We start from the raw sequence: 19,556 nt of genomic DNA on the forward strand, positions 1-19,556 counted from the left end.
CGGAAAAACATTAGGAAGCAGCAAAGGCAGGACCAACCTGCTGATTTAACCCCTCGTACAGTTCATCCCGACCCCATTTCTACTCCAATAAAGGTTCTTTTCCGGTCCACTCCTAGTTCTCCTAGTTCACCATCAACATCTCAAAGTCCTCCTCCTTCACCTTCTTCCACTGCACATACTCTTTTAACCAGTTTCCCGCTAGCCATTCATCCCACTAACCCGGTTATACCAGTGATCCCTGTTGTCCCGCTTGTTCCTATCAACCCTCTAAATCCCATAAATATGGCTAACAGGTATGCACCTCTGCAGATACCAGCTAATGCTGCAGCTTTACCTCAAGATTATCAAAGCAAAATCTCATATTTTGACTCCAATGGCTCTCTAACAGCTGTCCAGCATGCCAAGAAGATGCAAGACCATTTTGAGACCTATGAAATAGATGATGACAGTGTCCGAATGAGGATGTTTGTTCAAAGCCTTACCGGGGATGTAAGAACTTGGTTCAGATCCCTGAATGCAAACTCCATTGCAACTCCCAATGATCTATATCAAGCCTTTACTACCAGATGGGAGAAGAAGAAAGATCCCCTACACATACTTGCTGAATATGAAACAATCAAGAGAGGTCCACAAGAAACCGTTCTGGAGTATTGTGCTAGATTCAACAATGTGTACAATGCAATACCACAAAACCTAAGACCTCCTCCTGATTTGGCCCTGTACAAATTCCCTGATGGATTTGATCCTGACATGGCATATCAGTTGAAGGAAAGAGAACCTGAAACCCTTGAAGATGCCCAGAAGGCTGCTGTCACAGTGGAGGCAAACCTGATTGCCAAAAGGAACAGGGCAAGGTTAGAAAAGAGAAGCATATACAAAGAAGAACCTACAGCCCTTGATCAAAAACTTGATGCAATACTTAATGGTATGAAGAGATTGGGTGATAGGGTAGAATCGGTTGAGAGAAAAGCATCATGGGAAGCACCACAAAACAATCCTCCTAGGAATCCAAATTTTAGGAGAAACCCAAACCCAAACATTGGCAAGGCCAGTGCTGACCAAGACATAAGACCCCCTTTCCAAGAAAATTATGCAGAAACTTCAACATCAACTGAGCCCAATGAAGATCCCGAGATTAATTTAATAGGTCTGGATGGTAAAAGCCAAGTTTTTCTAACACAAGAAGATCATGAGGAGGATGAAAGTAAACTATTCCAAACTAAATCAGGTGAATCCTTTGATTTTAAACAAGGCTATAACACTGCAGTTTATGAAGTCCATAAACAATATAAGCTGAGGAGCAGAACGGTAAATATTAACCAGCCTGAAAAGAAAAAGGATAATCAGCAGCCTGAAAGAGTCACAGGCACAGAACCTGGTGACAAAATAAATTCACATACACAAGAAGTGATTGTTGAAGAGATCATTGAACCATTGCCACCACAACAACAGTCTTTGGCAGCCTCATCCTCTTGCTCTAATCTAAACTCTGTTCCTCATGAAATGGGTGAAAAGGGCAAGCCTAAAAGTCAAGATGAAAACCAACAAGAAGACTTGATCAACAAAGAAAGGACTGTTATCCATAACCTCAAAACCCTGATAAACATTTTTGACTTAGAGCAACAGAAATTGGCAAACTAAAGATAGCGAATTCCTCCTCTTAGAATTAGCTAATGGCATGACATCTATAAACGACTGTTATCCATAACCTCAAAACCCAATCTGATAAACCTTTTGACTTAGGCAATTGGCAAACTAAAGATAGCAATTCCCCTCTCAGAATTAGCTAAGCATGACATCTATAAACGACAGATCAAGAAATCACTACAACTCACTAGCAGCAAAGATGATGTCAATGTGCTGGATGACACTCCTGAATTACTGTTTGGCCCAGAAGTGGATGGAAAAACAGCAGTTGCAGGAGTATTACCTTTTTATGTCAGCTTACACATCCATGATAAAGTACTACACAACGCAATGTTTGACTCAGGTGCATCTCACAATCTTATGCCAAAGGCTGTCATGGAAAGACTGAACCTAGACATAACAAGACCATATAAGGACCTATTTTCCTTTGACTCCAGCCAAGTCAAATGTCTAGGTCTCATTAAAGATTTATGTGTGTCTTTAGTTCAATACCCAAACAAGACAATCCTAATGGATGTGGTAGTCGCTGACATCCCACCCAAGTATGGGATGCTGTTATCAAGATCATGGGGAGCTAAACTCCAAGGTTCCTTACAATTAGACATGTCATATGCCACCATCTCTGTTTTTGGGCAACCAAAAAGACTATATAGAGAAACATTGATGAAATACATGGTCAGCAGTGAGGAAAAGCCTCAAAATTTCCCCATATATGCTATCCATTCAGACATAGACTCATATATCCTTTTCAATGACACCACAACTCCCTTACAAGGGGAAGTTGAAATCAAGACAATCATACAAAAAAAGGACTCAACTGAAAGTATCACCACCCACGAAACAACAGCTAAACAGACACTAAATACTGCTGCTATTTTAAATCCCAAGCATAGCCAATCAAGTGAGGAAATTGCCCTAGAAGACAAGCCTGAGATAAAACCCCAACTCCTGCTTACATCGCCATCCCATGAACCAATTTTTAAATCTCCTGTCAAGCAAGATATCCAGTGGTTCCTAGAATTTGATGGCTCTGTCAACAAGTTAGGGGCAGGAGCCGGAGTCTGGATACATAACAAAGAGAAAAAACATGGAGAAGGCAGAGCTTATAGATTAAACTTTAGATGCACTAATAACATGGCAGAGTATGAAGCTCTGTTACTAGGTCTCAAGCTAGTAAAGGCATTACAAGCTCCTACAGTTTCGATCATGGGAGATTCTGATCTAGTGATTCAACAAGTGAAAGGAAGCTTTGTCACCAATGACAAAAGGTTGAGGTCTTACAGGTCCGCTGTAATAGAAATATTGAACACTTTCTCTGAGTTCCTTATCACAAAAATTTCAAGGAATCACAATCTCCATGCACACAGCCTAGCAACATTTGCCAGCACTTTCAAATTTCCACTGGAACCCAACAACTGCTTCACTGCCGAGGTCAAGTACAGACCCTCCATTCCAAACAATGTCAAAGATTGGCAAGTGTTTGATGATGACAAGCAAATAAACAATTTCTTGACTTTGCAGCAGGAATTTTCAGGACTAAATATTGACAATGACAAAGCAAGTCAATCACAAATACTGTTTCAACAAATGGTTCATCCAATATCACCTAGAACAGCAAAACAATTACTGAATCCAACCAATTTCAACAACGAAGACATTCAGCAAATTCACCAAATTGACTGTGAAGAGGTAACCAGCGCTGAGGCTGAAATCATAGAGCTGAAAGACAACTTTTTACCTGCTGGTTTGGCTCCTTTGGAAGACATTTTTAATTCAAATGATGTTCCCAGCAAGCCAAAAATGCAGCCCATCAACAATGTCATAGAAGAGTACAACATAGGTACAATTGACAAACCCAAAATAATTAAATTGTCTGCATCCCTACCTCCTGATCAAAAGCCAAAATACATTGACCTTTTTAAAGAGTTCCAGGATGTCTTTGCATGGAGTTATGAGGACTTGAAGTCCTATGACACCTCTGTTATTCAGCATACTATCCCTCTCAAGCCTGATAAAAAGCCCTTTAAACAAAAATTGAGAAGAATCAATCCTATGCTTCTCCCAGCAATGGAACAAGAAGTACAAAAAATGTTTAAGGCAGGCATCATAGCACCAATCAGATTCTCTGAATGGATATCCAATTTAGTCCCCACAAGAAAGAAGACCGGTGAAATTAGTCTGTGTGTGGACTTAAGGAATCTGAACCAAGTATCCCTCAAAGACAACTATCCCTTACCTAAGATGGATCATATTCTCCAAAGAGTGGTAGGAGCCTCAAGGATTTCGTTACTTGATGGCTTCTCAGGTTTCAATCAAATCCTAGTACACCCTGATGATCAAGACAAAACGGCATTTACAACCCCATGGGGAACTTTCAAGTATGTTAAAATGCCTTTTGGGTTGAAGAATGCTGGGGCAACATTTCAAAGAGCAATGGACATTGCTTTTGCGAAGGAGATTCATGATTTCGTTGTCATTTATTTGGATGACCTCACACCTTTTTCCAAGTTTGACCAAGAACATTTGAGACATTTGAGACAGATCTTCCTTACATGTAGGAAATATGGAATTTCGTTGAATCCCAAAAAATCCTTGTTTGGCCTAGAGGAAGGTAAACTATTGGGCCACATCATCTCTAAAGATGGCATAAGAATTGATCCAGATAGGATACAAGCTATCCTACAAATGCCCCACCCAAGAAATATAAAAGAATTACAAGGGTTTTTGGGAAAAATCAATTTTTTAAGGAGATTTATCCCAAATTTGGCTGAGTTGATCAGATTACTTAACAATATGTTAAAGAAAGATTCAAAGGTGAAATGGACAGTTGAAGCAAAGCAAGCCTTTGAAGGCATAAAGCTGGCCCTCACTCAAACCCCGGTGTTAACCAATCCTCAGTTTGACAGAGAGTTCATTATCTTCTCTTTTGCCTCCCAGCATACTATTGCTGCTGTTTTATTACAGAAAGATGACCAAGGAAATGAGAAGCCTATTGCCTTTTTCAGCAGGGCTCTTAGAGATGCACCTCTAAAATATCAAATTATGGAGAAACAAGCATATGCTTTGGTTAAGGCCATTAAAGACTTTAGGATTTACATCCTTTATTCCCATGTTGTGGCTTATGTACCAAGCCCTATTGTCAAAGACATTCTCACCCAAGAAAACTTAGAGGGCAGAAGAGGAAAATGGATTGCCAGCATACTAGAATTTGACATTAAAATAAAACCTACAAAGCTAATAAAAGGGCAAGGCTTGGCCAAATTAATGACAGAAACAAATTTCCAAGCCCTAGATATCAATCAGCTGGACAGTGAAACAGAGCTGGCGACTCCAAAGATCAATGTAGCCTTTGAACAATCTCCTTGGTACTCTGACATCTGTTATGTATTACAAAACCTGTGTGCTCCCCCAGGACTGTCCAGGACTAAGTGTAGGTTCTTAAAAATGAAAACATCAAGATTTTGTGTGATGGATGGAAATCTGCTTTGGAAAAACCATGAAGGTATATTGCTGCACTGTTTAATTGAAAATGAAACTAACAAAATCATGGAAGAATTTCATGCAGGTCATTGCGGCGGACATTTGTACTGGAAGTCCACTGTGGACAAAATACTGAGGGCTGGCTATTACTGGCCCACCATGTTCTCTGACATCAAGAGATTCACCACCTCATGTCACAAATGCCAACTGTTTGAGGGCAAAAGACAGTTGCTGCCACTCCCCCTAAGACCTATTGCAACAGAGAGACCTTTTCAACAATGGGGCTTGGACTTCATTGGGGAAATTCATCCCTCATCTTCAGGCCAACATAGATGGATTTTGACAGCCACAGACTACTTCACCAAATGGATCGAAGCTGCCCCATGCAGACAAGCAAATGACTCAATAATCATTCAGTTTTTGGAAAATAATATACTGGCTAGGTTTGGCTGTCCAGACAAAATAATCACAGACAATGCTGCAGCTTTCAAATCCAAGAAAATGGTGAACTTCTGTCATAAATTTCATATTACTTTGGGCCATTCTACTGCATACTATCCCCAAGGAAATGGTCTTGCTGAGTCATCAAACAAAAGTTTGGTAAACATCATAAAGAAAGTGCTAGAAGAAAACAAAAAGAATTGGCATAAGAAACTAGTCAATGCCTTATGGGCAGACAGACTAACAACCAAAAGATCAATTGGGACCAGCCCTTATGAGTTGGTTTATGGACTAGAAGCCAAATTCCCCTCATCTCTAGGGGTGCCTATCATGAAGCTTCTTCAAGAAAGCCAAGCTGAACCAAATGATATGCAAAGAAGGATTAATCAGATCATATGTCTACAGCAAACCAGAGATCAAGTTTTCAGCAGAGTTCAGATCTTGCAAGAAAAATTAAAGAAGGCTTTTGACAGGAGAACCAAAGCAGAAGATTTCAACATAGGAGACAAAGTCCTTAAGTGGGATGCAAGGAGAGAGGATAAAGGGAAACATGGAAAATTTGATTCTCTATGGAGAGGACTATATGCTGTCCAAGCAGTACAAGGAAACAACACTTATTTCCTTAAGAGCCTCAATGAAACTGATTTGGATGAAGGTCCTGTCAATGGCAGGATGCTGAAACACTATTTTGAATATCACCCATGAGTGGAGCCCGAGGTTCCCTTGTATATATGAGGATGTATATATTGTTTTTCTGCTTAGAGTGTAAAAAGGCAGTTTTTGAAGGTTATTGACTATCAGCAAAAGGCACCTAGAATCAAAGGTATATTGAGAAGCGAAAGCACACAATTTTGACATCTCAAAGCAGCTAATTTCAAGACTGGCAAGAGCAGTCAAGGAGCAAGGCAATCTGACCTGCTGTTCTTGGTCTTTCAGGAGAAAAACCATCCCCATGTGGAGCCACTGTTAGCTACCTATACCAATAGGTTTCATATTTCATGATTGGCTATGGAAGGTCCAAATATGCTCTGCTTTGATGATTCAAAGATCACATATTTCCTAGGAATTTTTGATCGGTGCTAATAGCTTGGTATGGACTCAAAATTTTGATGGATGATTCGACAGTTTAATCTGGATCATTCCATGGTTTAAATTTGCAGTTGTAGAATAGAGAAAGGAGTCTGTCCAAACTGTTCAATCTTGGCAGACAAGTAGTTCAGGTAGAGAAGAAAAGGCTCCCAACAGCTTAATCTGGGACCTTGGAAGAAATAAGGGTAGAAGTAGATAGAAATAACAAAGAAAAAAAGCCAAAGAAAAGAAAAGGCAAAGTAAGGGTCTGCAAGTCCAAGTGCACCCTCCAAGAAGAAATAAAAAATGCTAGGCAAAATAGTTGGGTAGGTAGTGGTGGTTGCAGAAAAAGGCTTCCTTCACCATTGCAGGCATGGTGACTATGATTACCAAGGTACAGTCTATCAAGTGACAAGGTGTGCATACTCATCAAGTGGCAGCAAGGACCATGACTAATTTCCCTCATTTCCCTTTCAATTTCATTTCTAACATCCCCTCATCAGCTAAGATTCATGGAAGAGACTATGGTTTCATGGTGGTTCTTAATCTTTAGAAGCCACATTTCTTGTCTAAAAATCTTTTCATTTTGATCTACTCTTAAAACCAAGTTTGTTTCACATAAACTTAATGGTTTTCCCTCCACTTACCCTCTCATCCATATTAACTCTAATTCTACTATGTAAATCCCCTATATTACCTTTCCCCTACTAGTATCTAACACCATGGTGTATAAACCCCAAATTTTGTATAAATATCCCTCCCCTTGGTATTATAGCCAATAAATTTTGTGTCAGGAATCAAATGGCATCTGGCCACTTTAATGAACCTAGCCCTAAACCCCTCCCCTCTTTTGAAGTCATTTAGCCCCTTGGAAAACTTCATCTGCCATAAGAAGCCTCATAACTCACCTTGTTTTACCTATACCCCTTCATTTGCAAAGCTAACCCCTAAATACCCACTTTGTTCTTATCCAAAGTATCGGGCTTGCATTGCTGCGCATGGAAAACCTTTGTTCTAATCCCCTTTATCCATAAACCCCTTCGCAAATTACCAAAGTCCAAAACCCACCGTTGGCATTTATCCTAAGTGTCAGCGCGCGATTTTGATTGGTTAAAATACATTGAAAACCTTGTAAAAACCCACATTCGAAGGTTTCCGCCCGTACGCATATCCCCCGAGCACATCAATACCCCGCCCATCGTCGGATCAGATCCAAGAGATCCGACGGTCCATATCAATATCGGAGCAGCCCCCGCGGCGGACATTTAGCGCCCGAGAAAGTGACGTTGCGTCACGTCACGGCGCGGCCACGCGTCGCTCGTTGAGGACTCTCGGAGCAAGCTCTGACAATAGCGGGGCCGTACCCTAACCGCCCCGAGAGACCGTGGCGGCTATCCACAACCGTAACGGTCACGGCCCTAACCGCCAAGTTATTGTCCCACGTCATATCCACGTCACTTCCACCCCGCCATCGCATCAGTCCTTTGTCCGCCCCTCCGCCGACGTGGCTGCCACCGCACCATCCCCCATGGACCAACAGTATCCCGCCACGTCACCTGATGACGTCAGCTGACGTCATCCGACCTTGACCCCGCCAATGACGTCACGCTGACGTCATCACAAAATAGCGTCAAATTTGCAAAAAGGCCATATTTAGCCAAAAAACGCAATTTTTTGTACTTTTCGCTCATTCTGCTACTGTTTCCGTTGCATGCTGTTTACGTTCTGAACTCCGCCAACCTGCTCAATCGGCCAAGGAGACCTCCAGAGTACCTGTCCGGCACGCATACGCGTCTTTCGCTCGCTGTTTACCAGGTATTCTTCATCATTTTCCTCCGTACCCCTGCAGTTGTCTATAAAATCGCACAGGAAGCTTAAAAGGACATCAAAACTCATAATTCACCAGTGAATTTCCTCTACAGACCTCTGTTTTCAATCAACACCTCGAAAAACACCAGCTGAGCCTTGTTTGCCCTCATTATCACAAATAAGCAGTATTCTGTTCGCGCTCTCGCGAAAAACTCATTTACATTGAATTCATCTACTAAGGGAGACAAACTAAGGCCTGACAGTGTTACAGTCCCCAATTCATACCATATTTCACTTACTTTTGGGCTAATTCCCCTCTGATACCTGTAACCCACTTGCATTGTGGTAAATCACTCCTGAACTGGTCTGCCTGCTGCAAACAGTTCAATTACAATGGATGCTCCAACTGCACTAAACATCAAGCCACTCAATGCCCCTCACCAGGAATTGGAATGGAAAGCCCTGGGAGATATGGAATACCAGATGTTAGACTGGTTTCCATTGGGCTCCAAATATAATATTCAGATGCTGAAGGAGTTGAAAGCCCAGCACCTTAGTGGAGCTGACATCCTGGGGATTTGGGACTCAAACTTACCTATTTATAACCTCCCTCAGGTAAATCCTATGCCAGAGTTGATCTTCAGATGCCAAGAGTGCTATGATCCAGGCCAAAGAGCTGTTCTCAGCCCTACAGGCTCAGTTCTATTCCATATCACCCCAGAAAGCATAAATGAGATGCTGCATTTCCACACAGCAAAGCCATTGACTCCCCTCTATATGCAGAACTTGATAAAGAAGGGAAGAAACTTGACAAATGACCAGATTGTCAAAATCAACCAGCTGTTTATAAAATCAGGCTCTGAAGCCATCAGAGCTCCTCCTATTGGATACCCATACTTAAATGACTTGGGCAAAATGCTGGTGGACTTGATCAGCTATGTCCTGGGCTTCAAGGGAATTGAGGATGTGGATGAAACTATAATGGCAGTGCTGTCCATATTCTCTCCTGGAAAGCCTCCAACCGTGCATTATGACTATGCCACATATATTGCAGACAAGATCCATGAGCAGCTAATGAATCTGCAAAGGGAGAGATTGTTCAGATACACTTCATACATCTACCATCTCTTTCTGTTTCATCAACCGGGCAGCTTCTCCATTCCTTTGAAACAAGTCAATGCCCAGGGAAATCCAAGGTCAGTTGTGTTCTGGACACCTGTGTTCCATCATGTCTCAGTGTCACCATACACATACTGTGAGTTCATAGACATGTTCATTCATCCAGCTATGACAGTATTATATGGTGTTCCTCCTCCAAGACTAACTGATGACATGAGGAGAATTCTCCATTTGAGCAAATCCTACAGCATTGGTGATTGGTACTTTTACCAACACCACACAGTGATCAGAGTTTATGGCTGTCAGTTGAGACCTTATAGGCTGCCAAGGTATGTCCCTATGAGACTGTTTGCCCTAGAATACTTCAGGCAATTTGGGAATGCCGACTATCTTCACTTCCAGAGTAACAACAAGAGGTCTCAATTGAAGATAAGGAACCAGCTGGGCCCATTCTTATATAACACAAAAGAGGGATGGAAAGAAGCAAATCAGATCCTACAGACACTCTGGCTGCAAACTAGCTTTGAGTGGACACCATATGACCCCAATCACTTTGTTTCCCTCAGAAGAATAAGGTACAAATTGGGTAGCTATTCACATGTGAGGCAACCTGAAATTGAGCAGTATGCCAACACACTGAGCTGGAAAGAGGGCACATTAGAAGAGAAATTTACTGAGGAAGAACTGCTAGAAAGAGAGGCTAGAAATATACAGAAGGAAGCTGACTTGGAAACTTGTGTACAGGTTCCCTCCGCATATAGAAAGCACCCAGGAGCAGTCACTTCATCATCAACAACACAGCAGCAAGCTGTCGGGAACACGGTACAGACAGCCAGCAAAGGCAAAGAAAAGCAGGTGGAACAGCCACCTCCTTTGACAGAAGAGCAAGTGGAAACATTGCTGCAGCAACAAGAAGAGATGGAGCAGCAGGGAGAAGGGCAGCAGCAAGAAGAGGAGCAACAAAACAAACAGCAGCCCTTGCAGCAAGAAAAAGGGATTGATGCTCCAAGTTCCACTGAGCAACAGGCTCAAAATATAGTGCCTCCTAGGCCAGAGACCACCTTTGATGCCTCGGTCCTCCAAACCCCACAAAAAGAGGACTTAACCAGAAAAAGGGACAGAGATACTCCCCTGACTTCATCCATCGACTAGGGAGAGAAAAGACAAAGATTGAATGACTTTCCAGAGGATGACATAGCAATAAGGCAAGCAATGGGCATGGGCCCACCCAGCAGAGAAGTTTCAGCTAGTTCCTTCCAGCATGAACAGGACAGAGCTATAGGAGGAGAGGTCAGCTCCTCCAGCCAGCAAAGAGAAGGACAAGTAAGCATCAAACAGCAATTTATAGACATCAAAAGGAGGAGTGACCCCATCAAAGTACAGTTGTACAATCATCTGTTAAATATGGCTCCTTCCAATCAGCAAAGACTCATGTCCGCCTTTGATGTAAGTGAAGGCAAAATGATAATGAGTCACTTTATGCCCACAGCACTGCAGCCTCAATCTTCCTCAGATTACCTCAGGACCAACCTGTAGGTCATGGCCAAAGATATACACCCAATGGACAAAATTGAACTGCACAAACAGACTGGTGAGATGGTGTATGCCTCCTTGGCAGATGAAACGTTAGAAAATTACAAACTAAAAAGCAGCCTTAATAATACAGCCTCTCAACTGGAGTTGGAAAGGGCATCATCCCAGGCAAAGGACAACAGAATCAGGTCCTTAGAAGATATCATTATTGAGATGGGACATGATCCCAAGGATATTAAGGGTATCCAACAAATATTGAAGTTGAGAGATGCAGACTTGACAGCATTGAGGAGGAAAATCAAACTCCCAGCCACAATCCACCCTCAAACAGATGAGATTGCTCAACAAAGGCTTGAAAAAGATGCCACAGATCTGATGATATCTCTCTATAAGCAGCTTATCCAAACACAAGAACAACTAGGAGAGTCAGAGGCTGCAAAGGCAGCACTACAGGCAGCATTGAAGCAAAGAGAAGAAGGGCAAACCTCCCAGCCTCCTCCTGAAATCATCAATCTTGAGGAAACTCCTCCGACAACTGTCCTTCCTCCTCTGCAAACAGGGCCTACAGCACCAACTACATCGACAACTGCACCAACAACAGAGGAGACTCATAGTCTGGATATGCAGAAGCTCCGAAATGAAATCTGAGTCCTAGAAGCTCAAATGTTAGAGCTCAATTCAGTGAAAGAATCCTTGGCTAAAGTAAATGAGAGATATGATAAGAGCAAGCAGAATGAAGCTGCAAAGGAACGAGAAATAAAAGCTCTAAAGAAGAGGATAACTGAGCTTGAGAAGGAGCTCACATTAGAAAAGGTGACAACGGAGCTAAAAGCAGTCCTTTGGGGTAATATTGGCCGGTCCATCACAAATCAGTGGCAGTATATTGAGACTATGGATGAACAATCAGTACTCATTGTAAAGGCAAACAAGGAAATACACAGAGCTAGAGCTAGCCTTGGCAACATGCCTGATGCTGCTACTAGGATGATAAATATTTTAAATAACAAGACAAGCTCTCAGCTGGCTACAATGGGGATTGTTCACAGAACTGAGACCATCTCAATGGTTAAAAGGGTCCTGACACTACGAAACTTGATTGGAACATTGGAAAGAAGAACCCAGGATATGCAGACTGAAATCAACAAGTTCATGGACAGATTTCAGGCATTAGAGAACAGAGGCCTCCCCAGCATATTAAGCAGTGTAGGTAGACTGCTTACCCTCGAAAACTACACCAAGAGGGTTGATGCCTATGCTGCAGCACAAATTGCAAGACAGCCCAGTACTTCAACAGAAACAGGACCAGCGTCAGGGCAAACTTTATATGATAGGGTGGACAACCTATTTTTCATTATGAATGAGATCAACCATCTGTTTGATGCACCTCCAAATTTTTTCAAGTATACAGAAGCAGATGAAACCATAGAGGCAATTGTGAAGCACCAATTGCCCCCACCAGAAGTCTGGAAGAACTTGACACATATAATATTGTCAAGCCACAACCTGTAATATTAATTTTCAGTTTACAAAAAATCATACACAGGTAGAATTTTGATAGATAAGCATACAGAGCAAAGATGGAATGGCTGAGCCAACTCAGCAAAGATATCGGCCAACAAAGCAGAAATTGGAAACCACAGGTAGCAAGGCCGAGAAGATATAGCGCAGCAAGAAATGAAGACACACTATTCAGCATTAAAACAGAGCGGCTCAACCGACTCAGTGACCTCCAAAGGTCGAATCATCCTCTGACAGACATAAAGAGCATTTATGCTGCATTCAAAGTTGCAATAACTTCTTTTCCTACTTTCTGTACGCATTTATGAAGATATTTTCTCTCTCGGATGACTCAACGCCTAAGATATTTTGTATAAGCACTACTATAAAGTCCCCTTCGCATGAGTTTGCAAGGTTGTTGTTGATTTCTCCTGAAGAAGTTCTTATGCCGTAATCCTTTTTGGAAGTTAATAGAGCAAAGCAATGGAATTTCTCGGATTTCTGAGGTGTTGGATGCGTTCTGGTGTCTGTTGATAACTGCTGGATTCCTGTGTATTTCACCATACAATAAGTTTCGGTATCTCTCTCTGTTAATTAGTTGTTTTTGTTAAAATCCATATACGTTGATCTAGTTTCAATACTAAGCAACAAGGAAAAAGAATAGCTTTCAGGATTTATTCGCTGAGTACCCTGAGCTCAATCTGTGTTGTTTATGAATGTTTTCTTCAGTTGTAATCTAGATAAGTGTAATTCTTAATTGCTGCACTTGCGGAATACATCTTTCACAGTGGCCTTTGTCTCAGGAATTCGACTTTTGCTCCTGTGCAGTGCGCTCACCTTCATCCCACCAACTTAATAGAAAATCCTTAATTGCTTTCTGTTGGTTGACATACATTACCATTGGATTCAAATTTTGTCTGTCTAAATACACAATAGGCCCTACAGTTTGAGCACCACCAAACCAGCGTATCAGATCATTTCACAACTCCAGACTCCATTGCCCAATGGTATTATACTATCTACACACTATATCATAAGACCTAAAGGAAATCCTTCAACCAAAAAACACAAACCAAAACCTGAGCACAATAGCTAGCCTAAAACACCATCATAACAGAGACAAATCATAAAGAGAGAGCCCTCTCTGATCACAGTTTGGCTAGAAGCTGTGATCCAAAGATTGGTTAGTGGTTACCCCGGCCGTATTCCCTTGGGAGTCATAGGGAACAACCTGGGTGTTAACAGGTGCTACATAGGCAATGTTGCATGATTAGGGCCTACCCCTTCACTTGTGGGTGGAAGCATGCAATACTGCAGCATATGTGCAGAACCGTTGTCCTCATAGGATACTTGGCATGAGTACACCCGAGGAGGCTTATTCTGGTAAGAAGCATGATCTTTCTCATTTGAGGATTTTTGGTGCTAACGCTTACATGCATGTGACGAAGGATACCAGGAAGAAGTTGGAGCTGACCGCAGAGGTTGGGATATTTGTGGGATACACTGATACGCCCCACAACTATCGTGTGTATTTTCCAGACAGTGGTAAGACTGTTGTGCGTCAGGATATAAAATTTCAGGAGGAGAAAGCCATGAAGTGTTCGCTTGAGAGGGAGCCACACTTGCATGCAAATGAGGAGCTATTAGTTCCTAAAGATGAGCTTCAAGACGTGGATCAGCCATAGGATGAAGTTCATGTAGTGGAAGAGACCACTCATGCAGCGCCAACCATCAGAGGGTGAAAGCGCTTGAAAAGAGCTGAGCGACTGGCTCAAGATGCAGAGAAAGTTGTAGGACCACCTACAACCCAATGCAGGCAGAGATAGTTACTTGATTGGTACACTGGATACATGGGTCTTATGAGCAAATGTGTTGTGACTGAGCCATCCTCTTTCGAGGAAGCTGTGAAGGATCCCGCATGGGTAGATGCCATGGTGGAAGAGTATGATTCGATTGTCAGAAATAGTGCATGGGAGATTGTTCCTAGACTGGAAGGGAAATCAGTGGTGGGTTCGAGATGGATCTACAAAGTTAAGCAGGCAGCTAACGGGAGTGTGGAGAAGTACAAGGCAAGATTTGTTGCCCGAGGCTTTTCACAGATAGAGGGGATCGATTATGAGGAGACCTTTGCACCTGTAGCAAGGTATTCTTCCATACGAATGATTCTTGCTCTCTCAGTGCAGATGGGGTGGCACATTCATCAGATGGATGTGAAGACTGCGTTCCTCAACGGAGTCATTAAGGAGGAGGTGCATAGAACATTCCGAAGGTTTTGAGATCTTCAGCAGCGAGTCACATGTGTGCAGGCTCAAGAGAGCGTTGTATGGGTTGAAACAAGCACAACGTGCTTGGTACACACGGATAGATAGCTATTTCATTGGACTTGGATTCTATAAGAGTGAGGTGGATCCTAACCTATACCAAATTGTGGTGGAGGGTAAGTTTCTTATCATTGTACTTTATGTAGATGATTTGATTCTAACGGGTGATGAGCTGTTGATACTTTCATGCAAGGATGATCTTGCTAAGGAGTTTGAAATGAAGGACTTGGGCCTCCTTCATTATTTCCTGGGATTGAAAATCTGGCAGCGCAGTGATGGACTATTTGTTTCTCAGGGTAAGTATGCTCGGGAGATACTGGAGAAGTTCAACATGCATGGCTGCAAGCCTATTGATACTCCTCTTCCTGGAGGTTGGAGGAAGGAGGATGCCACTATTTATCGACAGTTGGTGGGGTCGCTTATGTATCTGGTCAATACACGACCCAATATGTGCTATGCTATTAACCAGCTTTCACAAGCTCTGGTCAAGCCTACCAAGCTCTTCTGGAAGGCAGGCAAGCATATATTGTGTTATTTGAGAGGCACATTGGGATATGGATCTTGGTACAGATAGGAGGATGCAGATTGGGTAGGGAGCTCAACGGACGACATCAGGTATCATCATATTAGAGATTGTTTGCAGCGGAGAATCATGTTACTTTCATACATTCTAATGGAGGATAAGGATGCTGATATCTTGATGAAGGTGCTCACCAAGGAGCAAATTCGAATACCACCGAGGCAGGATAAGGGTTGCTGATAATACATATCTTATTGAGAGGGAGCGTTAAGACTGCAACAAGATGATGGAGCTTAGTGGAAAGGAGTCGCCTTCACTAAGTGGGCCCACAGGCAAACTATGGCGCAAAGTCTATTTTTAGACTATGTCTATTTTTAGACATATGGATGATGTCTATGAGTTGCAGGATGCTATTTATGGATGATTGGTCATGTTGGGAAAAATAGATGGACTTCTATTTTTGGATCATAGCAGGAGTGATCAGAGTCTATTTTTAGACTGCTAGTCAATGTAATGACCCAAGTTGAGTCACTGATTATTAGCATGCTTACGAGACGTGTGTATGATAGCTACATACACATGCATCGTAGGCATTGCACTAGTATACATACTAATTTATGCATATAAATGTCTATGTAAGGAAATGAATTAGTTTTTTTAAAAGTATTAATTAATACCTTATTTATTAAGTAGAACAATAAAATATATTTATTTATTTTATTAATAAAATTTTATTTTAAATAATAAATAATTATTATTACAAATGACAAGATTTACTTTACTTCATAAATCTTTGGACAATTCATGATAAGGTACTTAAAAGAAAATACTATTCTCGAAGTCGGTTGAGATGATAAGGTTAAAATCTCATTTAATGAATAATGACCAACTCAAGTGAAAATATCTTAATGGATAAGGTTAAATCTTAAAAATAGTTGGAGGAAAGGGAGGTTGGGTTTCTTGGGAGGGAAGAAACCTTCCCTATATAAACATAATCAAAAGGAGAAGTAAGGGGGGGGAAGAAAATCAGTCTGTTTGAGGGATGAGCCGAGGGCTCGATTTTGGAACTGTAAATTGGGAAATTCTGAGCTGTTCTTGGAGTTTTGGGCACAGGGGCCAGAGGACTTTGAAATGGAAGTCCTTTGGGTCTGGGAACCGCAGAGGTTGATCCCAGATAGGCAGGGAGGAATAAGTTGGTTTGGTAATGGTGGCAGAAAACTTGGAGCAATGTGATCAACACCAGACGGGAGAACCAGGTATGCAGAGAATCAGGTGCGCAGATGCAGAATCAGGTACACAGATGCAATTAATTTGATAGAATTTTGAAAAAGGAAATCTGTCAATCTGATTAAAATATAAAACTTAATATCATTCTTTACATTTGACTTTACATTAAACTGAAATGGAATATCAGTCTTTACAGTCTTTACATTTGACTGAAATGGAATATTAGTCTTTACAGTCTTTACATTTGATACAAATGGAATATTAGTCCTTACAGTCTTTACATATGGTATCAGAGCTTAAATTCAAACACTCGGGACCTTAGTGGCTACCATCATATAGCTGGAATTGTAACCAACAACCATAAGAAAGTTCTTCTATTTAACAGTTTACATATCCAAAACTTTATTGAAGCTTCCAGCTGATGTAAACATCATAATAACCTGTTGAATCAAAACAGTGAAAACATATTAGTGTTCAAAATTTATAGCTTGTGCTCCTAGAATTTCAGGATTGATTTTGCTGTAAATTTTGGGTTACAATTAGGCAGCAAGCCCTCTCTGCTAACATAAAAAAAATATATATATTTATTTCTCCAATATATGTGAACCTTAAAGTTTATAAAATTAACTAAACAAGCAATGCATACCTCTGATTTTATGACCAAGCTCTTTCAAGTATCTGCTTATCTGGAATTTCATTCTTTGATGTCCTTGAACCATCCTGTTTGCCATAACAGGAAGTACTCTGGTCATTACTTGCGGTCATATTTACAGTAGCCAATACTCCTTAAAAATGTTGTGCTGGCATTGATGATTCCTTACAGATTGTGTTTGGCATCTTCCTGGTTGTTCTCCACATATCTTTTGTTCAGAATCAATTACAGTGCTCAGTGACTGATGCATGCCTTCTTCAGAAACCATGCTAGCCATTTAGTCTACTGGCTGAAAGCTTTGGCAACTCAATTGATCCTTTTCTGCAATTAATATTATCTGTTTCAACTACCAGAGACTGAAGACTGAACCTAACTTCCACATTACAACCTAATAATCAGATATGTGAGTCAAATGTACCAACGTGAGTGAATAATCAGATATACCCAAAAAAAAAAAAAAGTTTGAACTACACGCTGATCCGCTGCTCCACGGGAGGTTTCGAGTTTAAGTTTGAGTTCGGCCTCATCGGCATAGTGTGTGTCAAAATGAGTGGGCAAGATGCTCTAACCTCCCCGCCGGCACACCAGGCGGCCATTGACGAGAGTGATTTTCATGGCGGCAGTTACCAGTTCGACGACGCTGGAAATGAAGTTCGCGAAAACCTTCCAGAAAACGCCGAAGAAGAAGACGATTACGCAGAGTACATCCCCATTAAGAAGTGAAGAATGATGGAAGCCCAAAATATTCTACAGAGAAAGGGCAATAGTTCTCTGTTACAGGATGCCGATCAAGCTGCGGCTTTAACAAAGTCAAAACCTAGCCTGCTCGTAAAGGCTTCTCAGCTGAAGAAAGATTTACCAGAAATCAGTCCCATGGAGCAGATCGTACAGCAGGAAAAAGATATGATTGAGCGTCTCTCTGATAGGAAGACTTTGATGTCTATGTGGGAATTGGCCAAGGGAATTGAGTATCACGATCCAATTGTAACTGGTTGGAAACCTCCCACTGCCATACGCCATATGACCGAGAAGGAATGCGAGGCGGTACGAAAACAGTGGCATATCCTTGTCGACGGTGATTCTATTCCTCCTCCTATTAAGAATTTCAAGGATATGAGGCTTCTGGAACCAATTTTGAAGAAGCTTAAAGCCAAAGGAATTGTTCAGCCAACTCTTGTGCAGGTGCAGGGGCTTCCTGTGGTACTTTCAGGCAGAGATATGATAGGCATCGCGTTTACTGGCTCGGGGAAAACTCTGGTCTTCGTCCTGCCTCTGATTTTGGTTGCTTTACAGGAAGAGGTGTCTATGCCAATAATTCCTGGCGAAGGGCCCTTTGGATTGGTGATTTGCCCGTCTCGCGAGCTTGCGAGGCAGACATTCGAGGTTGTGGAGGAGTTTGTGGCCGTCTTGCAGGAGCAGGGGTATCCGGAACTGCGGCCGATGCTCTGCATCGGAGGCATAGATATGAGATCTCAGCTAGAAGTTGTCAAGAGGGGTGCACATTTTTATAGCGACGCCAGGCCGGCTGAAGGACATGCTGGCCAAAAAGAAGATGAATCTGGATAACTGCAGCGTGGCGAAGAGACAATTACCCTAAGGAAGCAGTGTGAACAGATTTCAGCAACACTACCCGTCGTATGGTTGGAAGTGTCAATTCCATTCCTGTTTGGAGGTCTTTCCATGCCTTCCTATGCTATGTTCACCAGGCCATTAAGCCCAGGAGCTGCAGTCGATAAATAAGAGTCGACTGACCAGAAAACTATCTCCATGGAGAAGCCCCTGAAGAAGATAAAGCACCTGGAGAAGAACCTCAATGGATTAGGGAGAATGAAGAGGACACCCTGGAAAAAGCAACAAATAAGTGCGTAAATTCCATTTACAAAATCTAGAACAGCAATACCTTCAATCTGTCTTTAAAGCAGCATAAGTGGCTTAGTTACATAAATAGCCATGGTTAACTGGATTCTATAGGTAAGCTAACAAATTCTCTACTTTCACTTCTGCAATTAGTTTAAACAGCGATTTCTGGTGAGAAAGATTATCAAATAACCAAGCATATGGATATAATATTATAAAGAAGTACACATTTTCAAAACTTACTATAACCCTAGCTACAAAAAAAAAAGAAAAATGAAGAAGAAATCAGAAATAATAGTTGGACAGAAAAATATAAGAAATAATAATATAAATACCCCAAACTTTAAACAGCAAACTAAAAGGCGATGAAAGCTCATACTGAGAG

The 19,556-nt window shown here is 41.7% G+C and overlaps 1 pseudogene; it reads left to right on the plus strand.

Annotated features, from left to right (window-relative positions):
- Positions 1-17,787: 17,787 nt before the first annotated feature.
- On the plus strand, positions 17,788-18,911 carry LOC149211334 (DEAD-box ATP-dependent RNA helicase 35 pseudogene; annotated as a pseudogene).
- The last annotated feature ends 645 nt before the right edge of the window (positions 18,912-19,556 follow it).

The sequence above is a fragment of the Pinus tabuliformis genome, chromosome 1_1 (genome assembly GCF_031772625.1).
Source record: "Pinus tabuliformis cultivar Carrire ecotype Pingquan chromosome 1_1, CPIR1, whole genome shotgun sequence".
In the NCBI taxonomy this organism is placed as follows: Eukaryota; Viridiplantae; Streptophyta; class Pinopsida; order Pinales; family Pinaceae; genus Pinus; species Pinus tabuliformis.